General features: G+C 38.4%; 1 protein-coding gene across 1 annotated transcript in view; it reads right to left on the reverse strand.

Moving 5' to 3' along the window:
* AFF3 (ALF transcription elongation factor 3) overlaps nucleotides 1-12,109 on the reverse strand; it is a 318,235-nt gene that overhangs the window by 230,772 nt on the left and 75,354 nt on the right. The gene's annotated exons all lie outside the window — the stretch shown is intronic.

Below are 12,109 nucleotides of genomic sequence, written 5' to 3' on the forward strand. Positions count from 1 at the left end.
CTACCCCCCTGGCCCCCCTGCCTGCCCTGGAATGCCATGGGATGCATTCCCACCAGGGAGCCATGTGCAGCATAGGGGTCAGAATCAACCAGCAGTGGGGATGGAATTCAAACCCCAAAGTGGGTATATCCTTTCACCTGTACCACATCAGCTACAGAGAAACTGTACCTTTGCACAATCCAGAGCAGGTGGTGCCTGGCACAGGGACTGCTCTGGCAGGGAATGGTGCTGCTGGGGGTGGGCAGTGGCAAAGTGGGGAGGCCAGGCCAGGGAAGGGCATCCCCAGTGCCTCATTTCAGGAGGTGCCTGCAGGCAGCCCTGGCAAAGGCCTGAGCTGCACTCTGAGCACAGCTGCCAGGTGGGCACAGCAGAGGCTTGTTTGCACACACACACACAGGCACACAGACACACACACAGACACAGACACAGACACACACACAGGCACACACCGACACACACACACACACAGGCACACAGACACACAGACATACACATACACACACACGCACACATAGACACACAGACACAGACACACACAGACACATAGACACACAGACACACACAGACACACAGAGTTCTGTGATTTCAGAGCAGTTTGTGTTTCCCAGCCTGAAGAGAAATGAGATCTCCTGCACTGCTGTACATGTGGCATTTCATTCATCAGTTTTTCCACATGGAAGGCTTGTCATATAAACAAAATGAGTGTGTGTGTGTCATTCTACTGCTTCTGGATGCCCTGCAAGAGAAACACAGCAGAGCACACGCTATTTATCAAAGTCCTGATGGGGAGGAAGGTATATTTGTAGCATCTGCTAAATATACTCCATTCCTGCTACTTTCTCTGCTCTCAGTGACAGCAAACACCATTTGACAGAGACCAGAATATGCTCATTGTTTTCCCATCTCCAAACTAGCTTTTTTCTAAGGAAAAAAAAAAAAATCAAAACCACTACAGTTGATTTTCAAGAACATTCTTACTGTGTTCAACCTCTCTCTGCTCACATTTGAGTCAGTAGGAATTGAGGCTAGTCATGAACCTTTTAAAATTCTTACCATGTATTTACATTACTCTTTTCCAGGTTTACTTTAAATAATAACCATGTATAACATACACTGTACATACACAAAGCACAATTTTCCTTTTCCTTGCACTGAATTTTACAGATAATGATCCTCCAAAACACTTGCCTTTGTAAGTCAAGCAAATGTCTGATACATGGGAATTGTCTGCATTTCATGAAGAAAGGAAGGGAAAAAAGGAACTGGACAGAAACCTCACTGTACTGTGGAAAAGGTGATCAGGAAATGGAACAGATGCTTCTGAAGGGTATTGATGAATCTTTAGTGTGTCTATAAAATGCAACATTTTTGGAAAACACTTCTTGAAATAACATGCATTAGGACTTTCAGTGAAATTATCTATTTCAACCACAGGTATCTGACACAGGCATAAGTATATTTCAGATTACATTAGTTCACTTAAGAGGAAGCTGTTAGAAGTACATCCATATTTGATAATAACTATGGAGCCAGTATTATACATTCCAACTGGAACAAGGGAACTTGAATTAATAATGTACATTTTGAGCTTCAGCTACTGCTGCAGGACTATCTGAAAAGAGACCCTTTTTTCAGAGTGCTGCAGTCTGTCTCGCATTTGTACACTATTTTTGAAAAAAACTGGGAACCTTAGACATTCATCTCCCAAGTGGGGCTTCCCAGCCCACTCCAAGCTGGACTGGTTTCTTACTATCCCATGTAATTCCCTGAAAGGTCTGCCAATGGGGAATGATGATGCTGGAAAGATGAGCAGGGGGTAATCACTACTGGGCCTCCAGATGAGCCAGAGATTTTTGGGAGCTGCCTTTACCTCAGCTGGCTGGAGGAGCCAGGATATACCAATACAATATGTACACTGATTAGGACTCTGAAGGAATGCACAACAATTTCTGAAACTTTCTGCAAGCTTGAAATTCTTCAACCAGATACACATTTGGTACTTTAACCAGGTAAAAAGAGTCTGTCTTCAGATGGGGATTTTTGTTGTGCTCTTGAAGAATGACTTGAGATTTTGAGATTTTCTTCTTGAGATATCATTCCTTAAAAGGCCAAGCTGATCACATCAATTGCAATTAACAGAATATTTACTGCCACATAAGAAGTCAAAAGCCACCTGCAATTGCTTTGTCACAACATATCAGTACATCTGCATCATAATTCAGAAATTATAATGACTGTCATATCTGGCCATGCTACCATTACCAAATACACCCTTAAATATCCTGTGAAAAAATCACATCAGCTACCTGTCTGCCCAGAAAATGACCAAAAGAAAGATGTACAGTTTGCAACCCCCTCAAGTTTCTTGACATACCTCATATATTTTTGAACACTCTCAAGTTCCTTTGACCTTCAGATGCCACATATTGATTGCCTGGTGAAGTTAAACCTGCTCCTCTCAGCATCCTGCGCCTGCACTCATCCCTGGCAGAACTTCTATCATCTCTTGTCATCAACTACATGAGCAACTCTCAAAAGTAAGCCCTCTCCACTATTTTGCAGCTTATCTCCACATTAGTATTAACCAAATGCTAACATAGATAAAGGAGGGATTTTTATAGATGGCCTAATAAGAGAAGCTACTTATTCCCTGAGTTCAAGCTTTCTTAAAACAAGCTCTGAAAGGATCATTTCCCCCCTCTCTCTGCTGAAGTGCTGCTAATGCTGCTAATTCAGACTAGATGATTTTCCCCTTGCCTGAATCCAGAACAAGTCTCATGTACTTTTGCAGGGGGATTAAAACAGGTTTAAAATGATGTTTAAAAAAACCTTCTCACAACTCTGCTCAGGGAAGGGTGAATTCTTTCAACTTGTTTTTTTTAGTCCTTTTTTTCTGTATATTCACAGGTTTCAATCTTGTCAAGGTTGCTAGATAGCCTTTGACACTTTTGTATCATTCATTATTTTTTGAGAACACTACATGAGGTAATATATATTGCAAAAAGAGACACTCTTTCAACCTTTTTCTCCAAAGGCAGTTTTGATGAGGCTGGACTTAAATGTTCTTAATTACAAATAAGCACTAACTCCTTTGGAATTTTTCTTTTTTGCTTTTCTTTGAAATTAGATGCTTCTTTTGTTTTCTATTTATGAAACCTTTTACAGAAAATGATTACTTCATGTATGGGTCTTTGGTGGCACATAGTGTTTCAACAGATATTATTTTAATTAGGCTGCTTGTTTCAATTTCCTTTTTAAATGGCTGTGGCAAGGACCTTGTGTTGTGATCTGCTGAATGGGAGGAAATGTCTGCTGAGGATTCTTCCCTTCTGGAAGTAGTGTATTAATGAGACACTTTCTTAATAGCAGCTTCATGTCAAGTCCTGTAATCAGAACATGAGAGACACCCAAACCAGCAGAAACATTCATTAATTCCAGAAGTCACTGTTTCTTCATTATGTTTGAGTATTATTCCAAAAGGAATAGAATCTTAGCAGTGATGTGGGATAAGAGGGTGTTTTTGTATTACAGTGAGAGAGAGACACAGTTTGTCAAATTTACTGTTTTATACCGGTTGGGTTCCTGTCTATAAGGCTAGTCTTTCTTTAGGAAAAAAATCCAATCCTGTTTGGTATCAGAATGCAGTGCCTTGGAGTAAAGAAGCAATTTACTACAGGACTTCTAAATTGTTCCCTGATTATTCTCCAGTTTGCCCTGACCAATCCTGAGAAACTAATTGGTGCCTGACTTTATGAAATAATTCTAGTTTAACATCTGTGAACTCATGATTAAGTCCTCCCAAGCAGAGAAGTGTGTTATTCAAACTTCTGACACAGTGGTGCAATATGACCACACCATCTCCAGCCACACTCTCTGAAATGAGAAGCCTAAAACCTTAATTAAAACAAAACCCAGTCATACACCTCATCATTCTACTGTAGCTAGAAGATAAAATCCTCCTGGGAGATCAAGAAACTGATCTAAGAACTATTAGCACAAGTTCCCCTTTCTATGTTCACCAACCAATTGTATTAACACTCCTTATGGAATTGAAAGGAAGTGAAGATTAGACAACTCAGAAAGGCATGCCTGTCTTTCTGGACCTACATGCCATTATTTCCAAAGCAAGAAGAGCATGATAACAGAAATATGTCATATTGGTGCTATAATCAGCATTGGATTAGGTTACTGTATAAAAAGATTATATATTTTAATAGGTGCTAGCATACTTACAATACGTAAAGTAAAAATTCCATTAATTTACCTCAGTATGTAATGAATGGGAGAAGAAAACTAAATTTTTATCACCTGATTTCATAAGGGTGATCTACTTGCATCTAATCAAAACTGTCTCTATAATAACTTCTCCCTCTTGTCAGCTAACAGCTTTTCAAAATATTTAACATTTTGGCTAGTATGGCTCACATTTGGCCTTGTCTGAGAAGTTGTTTCAGTTAAATCCCTTAAGCCATCTTTAAGCCATGAACAAAAGTGAGTAAATATAGTTTACTACAGTTTTCTGAACAGGGAGAAGGCCCTTGAAACACTGGTAAACATGGTGAGCAGTGTTATTGGTGAGTGCTCCTAACTTGAGGAAACTACAGTGACAGTGATTTAGAGAGCACAGGGAGGAGCAGAATACAGTATTCCCCAAAGTGTATGGATATCCACATACACACAAATATTGAATGCCTCATACAGTAAAAGAAAACCTTACTTATGTGTAGGGAATGGTGTCCACAAACCCACCTGTAAAACACATTTCTCATCTCTATAGAAGGGGTGAGCAAGTCAATCAGTTGCAGAACAAAAATTTATTTTCTTCAAACCAAGTAGTGCCTGTCAGTCTCTCTTATATTTTCCTGCAGCCATCAAGGTTCATTTGAAAAATCTGATTTGTGCATGAGGCATTATAGATCAAATTTGCCAGTGGTACAGAGTCTCCTTTATTTATTCTCTACTGAATAAAATAACTACTGAAATGACCTAGAAGTTCCCCTTCTCTCACTCAAGCAAACTGGATTTCTTGGGAATAATGGGCCTGATTCTCTTTATCACCAAACCATGCCTCTCCTCCTTCATCCTGACAGTGAATTGCTTTACAGTGAGGGTAATGGGTTTTAAATTGCAATTTCTACACTAATTTTAGGGCTTCTTTACAATGGAGATAAAAAGCAAGATAAAGGGGCCTTATCATAAATAAAAATAAGGCCATATATAGTTTATATTGATCCTACTTCTCACCTTTTGGGGTTTTTTTTCTGTGCATCGTCCTTAGGAAAATGTTTTCATGAATCATTATTTTTAAAATCTGAGTCAGGAAATTTAAAAATTAGACCATCAAAGTATGTGAGGTCTGGTAGGCTTTGGTTTCAAGGCTTCAACAGAAGAACGTCAGGTCAATGCCTAGAGATGAGTATTTATTTTTCCAATTTTGGAACAAATTGGCCTGACTTTCAAATGTTAATACTGTGCTGCCAGTATGGATGTGGATGGACCCCTCTGCCCAGCCTTTTCTCCAGCCTCATGGACAATGGTGTACAGACCCCAGCTGGCTCTCTCCAGCTTCCCCAGGCAGTGCTACAGGAGCTGGCACTGAGCTTAAACAGCAGAACACTGACACAGCACCAGGCATGCCCTGGGCCTGCAGCCACCAGTGAGGACAGAAAGGACCACCTGAGTCAGACTGGGGCCAGCCAGCAATGCAGGAGTTGGCTTTTTGTTGGTTTTAACCTTCCCTGCTAGCCTGTCCTTGTTCTTTATCCCAAACACCTGTACTGTGGGTTTACTTCAACACCTTCTCAGCAAATTATCAATAAATTAGTCACTTTCTAACTTCTCTGTAAATTTCATTCTTTCCACTGTCTTTTTTTTTTAGGAAAAAATTGATGCATTAAATAAGAGAATGTGTCATCAAATACACACAATGCAAAATTCATCATAGAGACTTTTGACTATGAGAACACATTGATGGGAAATAGTCAATTAAGGGTTTAACAATGATACAGAGTCTAATTCTACAGGATATCATAGATTTCTGGTGGGAATACTTCACAAATGAAAAAACTTTTCAATTTAAATTAAATTAAATTTCCAATTAAGTCACAGAGAGCTGTACTCCAGCAGGAAAAGCTACTAAAAATCATATATTCTTGGTCATGAATTAAACATTTAGTGTAGTTCAGACAACAGTGACCCAAGACAGAAGGACAGAAAGTATTTTCTGTGTTCCCCCACTTCTATTTTAAACCATGTGTTTTATAATTAGGTGTTTCTTGCATCAGTTTAAACAAGACTTTCTTCATTATACAGAGTTATATCTGTAAAGTTTACTTCAGAAAACAAATCTGATAGTCAAGCTACTTGTGTCATAGAGTTTGATACACTCATAAATATTTCAGGTATTTTATACAATACACCCATCAAGTGACAGGCCAAAATAGCTCCTAAGACTTTACCATGAATTAAAAATGTGAAAATAATGGATTTTCTGGGTTGATAGCTGAAGTGAAAATTGTAAGAAAAACTGTTCTTATTTGAGCTGAATATTTTTGGTTTGTTTTTTCCTTCAAAAAGGAAAGAAGGAATACTAAATTAATTACACTACATCCATCAAAACAATTTATTTTACTTGAATCCAGATGGTTTGATATTATGATAATTTCATCACTTGAAAGAGTAAGAAACTAAGGAAAATTTTTAAATGAGGGACTTCTTTCACATTAAAAATCTGAAACATTTGACTTTGAAATTTTGGAACTAAGTATTTCAACACTTCTATTTTTTCCCTCCAGCTAAAGCAGTTAGTTGTCTCTACACCAACTGCTTTGAAGAATCAGAAACAGAAAATTAACCTTACTCTATCAATAATAGGCCAAACTTGAAAAAAAATATGGAAGCTCAAGAGAAATTTACCTTTCCCTTCAATGGAATCAGGACTTCTCTCTTTGTCTTTATCTGCAGAATAAAGATATTGTGCTTTTCCTAGAAAGGGCTGGGAACAAACCTGGTACTCTGAATTTTTAAGCTACATAGATATAGATTATGCATTATTGCCCATGAGCCAGCATTATGCACTTGCCTATGAGCTATTACTTTTTGAACTGTAGTTCCAGAAGTCAGTTGTGTGAATCATCTGGGAGGAAAAAAAATCATGTTATCCAAGGAAAAATAATTCCCTACAAACATGTTGCAGAGGAAATGATGCTTACAAGATAACTAATATCAGAAGAACAAGCACACCCCACACAGAGAGGGATGCTGAAGCTGCTTGGGTATTTCTGTGTACATCTCCATCAGGAAGCAGGGCTGTCTACTTCATCCTCAAATGTGTTGCAATTGCAGGAATGTGGGGTGGTAGGGTGGAGAAGTAGAAGTGCATCAAATGTCCCACTTTTTCCTCCCTAGCCCTGGGGAACTGCTGCAAAGCTACTACTCAGATCAGCAAGGACTGGGCATGGTTTCCTCTCCAAATTCCTGACAGAACACATTTCTTAACCATTCAAGTTTTGAGGTGTTGAGTACAGGGCATTTTTTTCCCTTATCTTGGCTGACAGACCGTAAGTTACCCAGCAGCAGGAGGTGACATCTAAAATGCATCTTTAAATCTTTTCTCTGCCTCAGTGGGAAGGCCATATCTCCTCTATTTTCACATCAAGTCTTCCAGAAGGAGCAAAGATTTTGCTTTCCCAAGTGCTTTGAAATGCCCTGCATGGATCCAAATGCAGTATCAGACCTTTGTTTTTACAGGGAATATATTTAAAACTATTTGCCAACACAAAAGTAAATTTTGTTATGTAATAAGGAACAGGCATAAAAAGTTGGAAGAGGCAGCATTCCTGACAAGATGTCTTTCAAGAAAATTTTGTCACTTTGAAGTGTGATTACTTGAAGCATTATTATAGTGTGATTTCACTGGGTAATTAGTATCATACGCCTCTCTTCTATTAAAGTACCCTCTGTAACATATGCTGAAGTCATAAGCCATAAGTCACTGTATCCCATTTAGGATTTACTGTGTCAGCAAATTTCAGTGACATAATGCTACAGAGCAACATTTCTGTATATTTATTGCTGTAATCACGACACTAAAGTGCGAAGACACCTTGCTAAAACCTATAACCTCTTGTAAATGAGGCTTTTTTGAGAAGAAAAAATCCACTAAGTGAATAATATGCAATTCACAGCTACAGACTCAGTGACTACTGTTCAAAACTACAGTAATTATTTAGGTATGCAACATGCTTGGCACAGCAGCAATAGAAAACAGACACAGAAAGTGAGGGATTTATTTGACTAACTGTAGACATCTAAATGTAAGCTAACTGCTCCACATTCCCTTGCTGGTTGATGGAGAGGGTTGCATGCTTTTAAGGATTGATCTTATTCTAAATGGATATTTGGGAACGTCAGATTAATTGCAGCTAAAAATAGCCTATTTATTTCAACTGAGTGCAGCTAGAGCCTTGAGTCACTAGTTCACTTCTGCATTAGAAATATCTAATGGTAGATTAGACAGAAGACAAGAAATGGTCAAAATAAATAGTCAGAGAAGAAAAATTTTAAGTGTAACTTCAGTGAAAAATCCAGACCTTCCTCACTTCGCCAGTAACTTCATTATGACTCTTGCGGTCCCCACAACTATACTTCTCAAGAAAACAAGCACATGACATGGAAACACGCATGTGATATAGACAAGAAGTCGAAAATATGCTTTTTATATTCCAGCAGCAATAGCACCTGGACTTCTTTACAGGAGACAAAGTAACTTCCTGAAGAAAGTCAAGCTTGAAGGAAAATATGGGCAACTGCAGAGTTCCAAGGCTGCATTCTGATACATGGGCTAACGGGAACAGCGTATGCAGCTCAAAAGGGTAAAATTGGCCATGCCCAGACATCTCAGAAAGCTCAGAAAAATAAGGCAAACTAGGAGTTTGTAGATGGTAAGAGATGCCAATTATTGCAGTGATGAGGCCCTGCTGTCATTCACCACAAATGTAGCTGCTGTGGCAGCAGACAGGCAGCGGTACCCAAGGCAAGCTCTGCACATGGGCAGTATGTATGCTTTGCCCATCATGGATAAAGTGCTGTCTCCTCCTGCCTACCTACTGTGTGTTTATACCATTCCAGTTCCTCACTGGAATCCACTGTATAACCCTCTTTCTCCTTTTATGTTTCTATTAAAGTAAACAACTACTTGTGGACAGGAATTCCTGATGACTCTCCCACCCTACCCATGCCCATATTCTTATTCTGAACATCAATTCTTATTATGACCATGTCCATGATATATAAACATATTCTTCCACTGAGAAACATTCCATACTTACAGATTTACTTCAGATAGCTTAACTTTGAGATATCCTTTGTTTTTAAGGAAGCTATAGTTTACCTGCAATCTCTCATTTGCTCATGATTTTATGTTTCTTTCAGTTAAATGCAACACTTAAAGGTCAAAAGTGAAAGAGGAAAAGTTGAATGGCAGAAAATAAAGTGAGAAGCCTTATCTTAAGTGAAGAGTTACACAATCTGTTGAACCCTTTTCTGTTTGTGGAAGCAAAAGCAGATTGCTTCTCTCAATAAAGAACAGCAAATTTTGCATATTCTTTCAAGAACTATACAGGCTCTCACTATGTTCTGGGGCCAAGTTTTCACTGATGCAGGATAAGGCATCAAAAACTTAACTGAAAAAGAAACAGGGCTGAAATCTGTTTAAATTTAGTGTTGCCTAGATCAAAAGAAAAACAAGGCATAAAATATTGGTGTGGAAACAATCCAGTGTGAAACAGATGATTAGTCTATGATTGTAGGGAGACGATAAATGTTTCATTCAGTAGGCTTTTAGCACAGAAGTTTAAGTATCAATAACTTATGTCTTCTCTTTATTCTGTTTTCATTTGCACTGCAATTTTTGGCCAATTTTTCATTATGCTATGAAGCATTCTTGGTCGTTTTCTGTCTTGATTTGCAACAGCATTGCCTCGTTAACGAATTACTGTAAGAGATCGTGCATTCAGAAAGGAGGTTTTATCATCCTTTTATAATCTTCCCACTCTTTCTCACTATTATCAAAATATTGAGGAAATAGAGTACTAAACTGTCTGGCATTTACAAACTTCATGCTCATATATGGAAATGAAATAATTGAGGAAGGAAAAATAAGCTTCCAAAGTGTTTATCAATTCATTATATTAATGCCATCTGTCCCACAGCTATGATGTCAGACTTCTTTCTTCCTTCTTCATTAAGGCATAGTTCGTTTACACGAACTGCTGCTTAAGATACTTGCTGGAACACTTAACAGCTCCCTCATTTGTTTGGTAGTTTTATAGGCCTCTTGTGCTGGAGCAGAGGTACAACAGCTTGCAATGCAGGAAAAGAAAAGATAAAACTACCCCGCTGCGCAGATTTAGTCAATTTTCACTGGCTCTCGCACAGAAAACAAATTGCAACCCCTCACAAAGAGTTCTCTCTCTGCACTGGCAGCCCTGACAAATGCAGACAAAAATGAGTAAATCAGGCAACTTCACATCAGGAGGAAAAAAATGGCTACTGCTCCAACAGCTGCTATCATAATTAAGAACAGATTTCATCATTAAACTCTTGCTGGTTGTATCTGCAGCAAAACAAATACACAGATGTGGCACATTTGCATACTGAAAAATGTGTGTCGTGTAACCGAAACAAATTTGCTTTTTCAGCTCTTAAATATTCACTTTTTAATATGAAACAATGGGGGTGGTTTGCATAATAATCCTCTGTCTTTGCTCATCAAATTCATTCAATCAGTATATGAAATATAATGCAACACTAATACCTAATAACTCCACATTTCAGTCATGCAATCCAATACCAAAATTGTTTATTATGTCCAATACGATACAATTTTGAATTGCTTTCTGAACTGTCCTTGGGCACTTCTATTTGTAAATGACATGCTTTAAAGCAAGATAAAAAAGAGGAAAATATGGTAATTACTTCCTTAAATCATGACAAGCACAAAATTTATTGCCCCTTCATTTATCCACACATTTTAAAACGTCACCTAGGATCATTTAGTGGAGAAGAAATGCAACCCTCTCAAAGTAAAAATGGTATAGCATCATGCCCTGTGAAAGCAGGGTGGGATTATTAATGCAACAGGGACTGGACCCCCACAACTGCAGCATGTCCATCAGAAGCTGCAGGATCATGAGAGACTCTCTTTTAAAACAATGACTCTCTAGATTGTCTTCTCCTCACTCCAAAATCACATCTTTCCTAGCTATGGCTATTTCATAGCTCAATAACCTCACTGGTTTTAGGCAAACTGTCATAGCAGTTTTTTGGAATTGTTTCCTGTCTGTAAATCTGTGATAATTACAAAAAGAATGTGATTATCAAGGTCTATAGATCATTTAAGGAGCCAATCTGCAGATCTGATCATTTGAAGAACAGTTTCGCCTCAGCTGTATTTTAAGCCATTCAGTCATGCCATTGTGCTTTCCCTAGTGAATACATTTGTTCAATTTAAATCCCTCTGTAGGATTCATTTGTTTATTTTAAGTATTGTGCAGAACTGGATGATTAAGTTGGAGCACAGTTTTTCAGATGGAGGCATGCCTGATAAAAGAAGCCTGAATACAGCTCTTACTGTAGGTGCTCAAACTGATGCGTCCTGAGTCTTCCTCTTCTGGTACTCATTCCAGAAACTGATTCCCTGTGTACTGCAGGAGCTTGGATTTAAAATCTGCATATATTAGTGACACTCACCTGTAAGTAGAGGATACGGGACTTGTAAAGTGTTCCTGCAGATATCTGCATGCACATTTTTGCCTGCTTACAAAAAAAGGGTCATTGCTTGAGAACCAGTTCCTAGACAGTGGACTTACTGTTATAAGGCAAATAATTAAACCAAAGCATCATGAATGCTGTTTCACAGAAGTACATAACTATCTGCAAATGGCAAGATTTTAACAGCAAACCACTGCATAAAGAATTCAAATGAAATCTCCATTAAAAATGAGGGGGGCTATACAGCCAGGAAAGCAAAATGGTGCTAATATGTATATGCTTTTTACCCATGTACAGATTTGCAATTAATCCGTGGTTCTCTGGGCTAATATAAATC

This window comes from Molothrus aeneus, chromosome 2 (genome assembly GCF_037042795.1).
Source record: "Molothrus aeneus isolate 106 chromosome 2, BPBGC_Maene_1.0, whole genome shotgun sequence".
In the NCBI taxonomy this organism is placed as follows: domain Eukaryota; kingdom Metazoa; phylum Chordata; class Aves; order Passeriformes; family Icteridae; genus Molothrus; species Molothrus aeneus.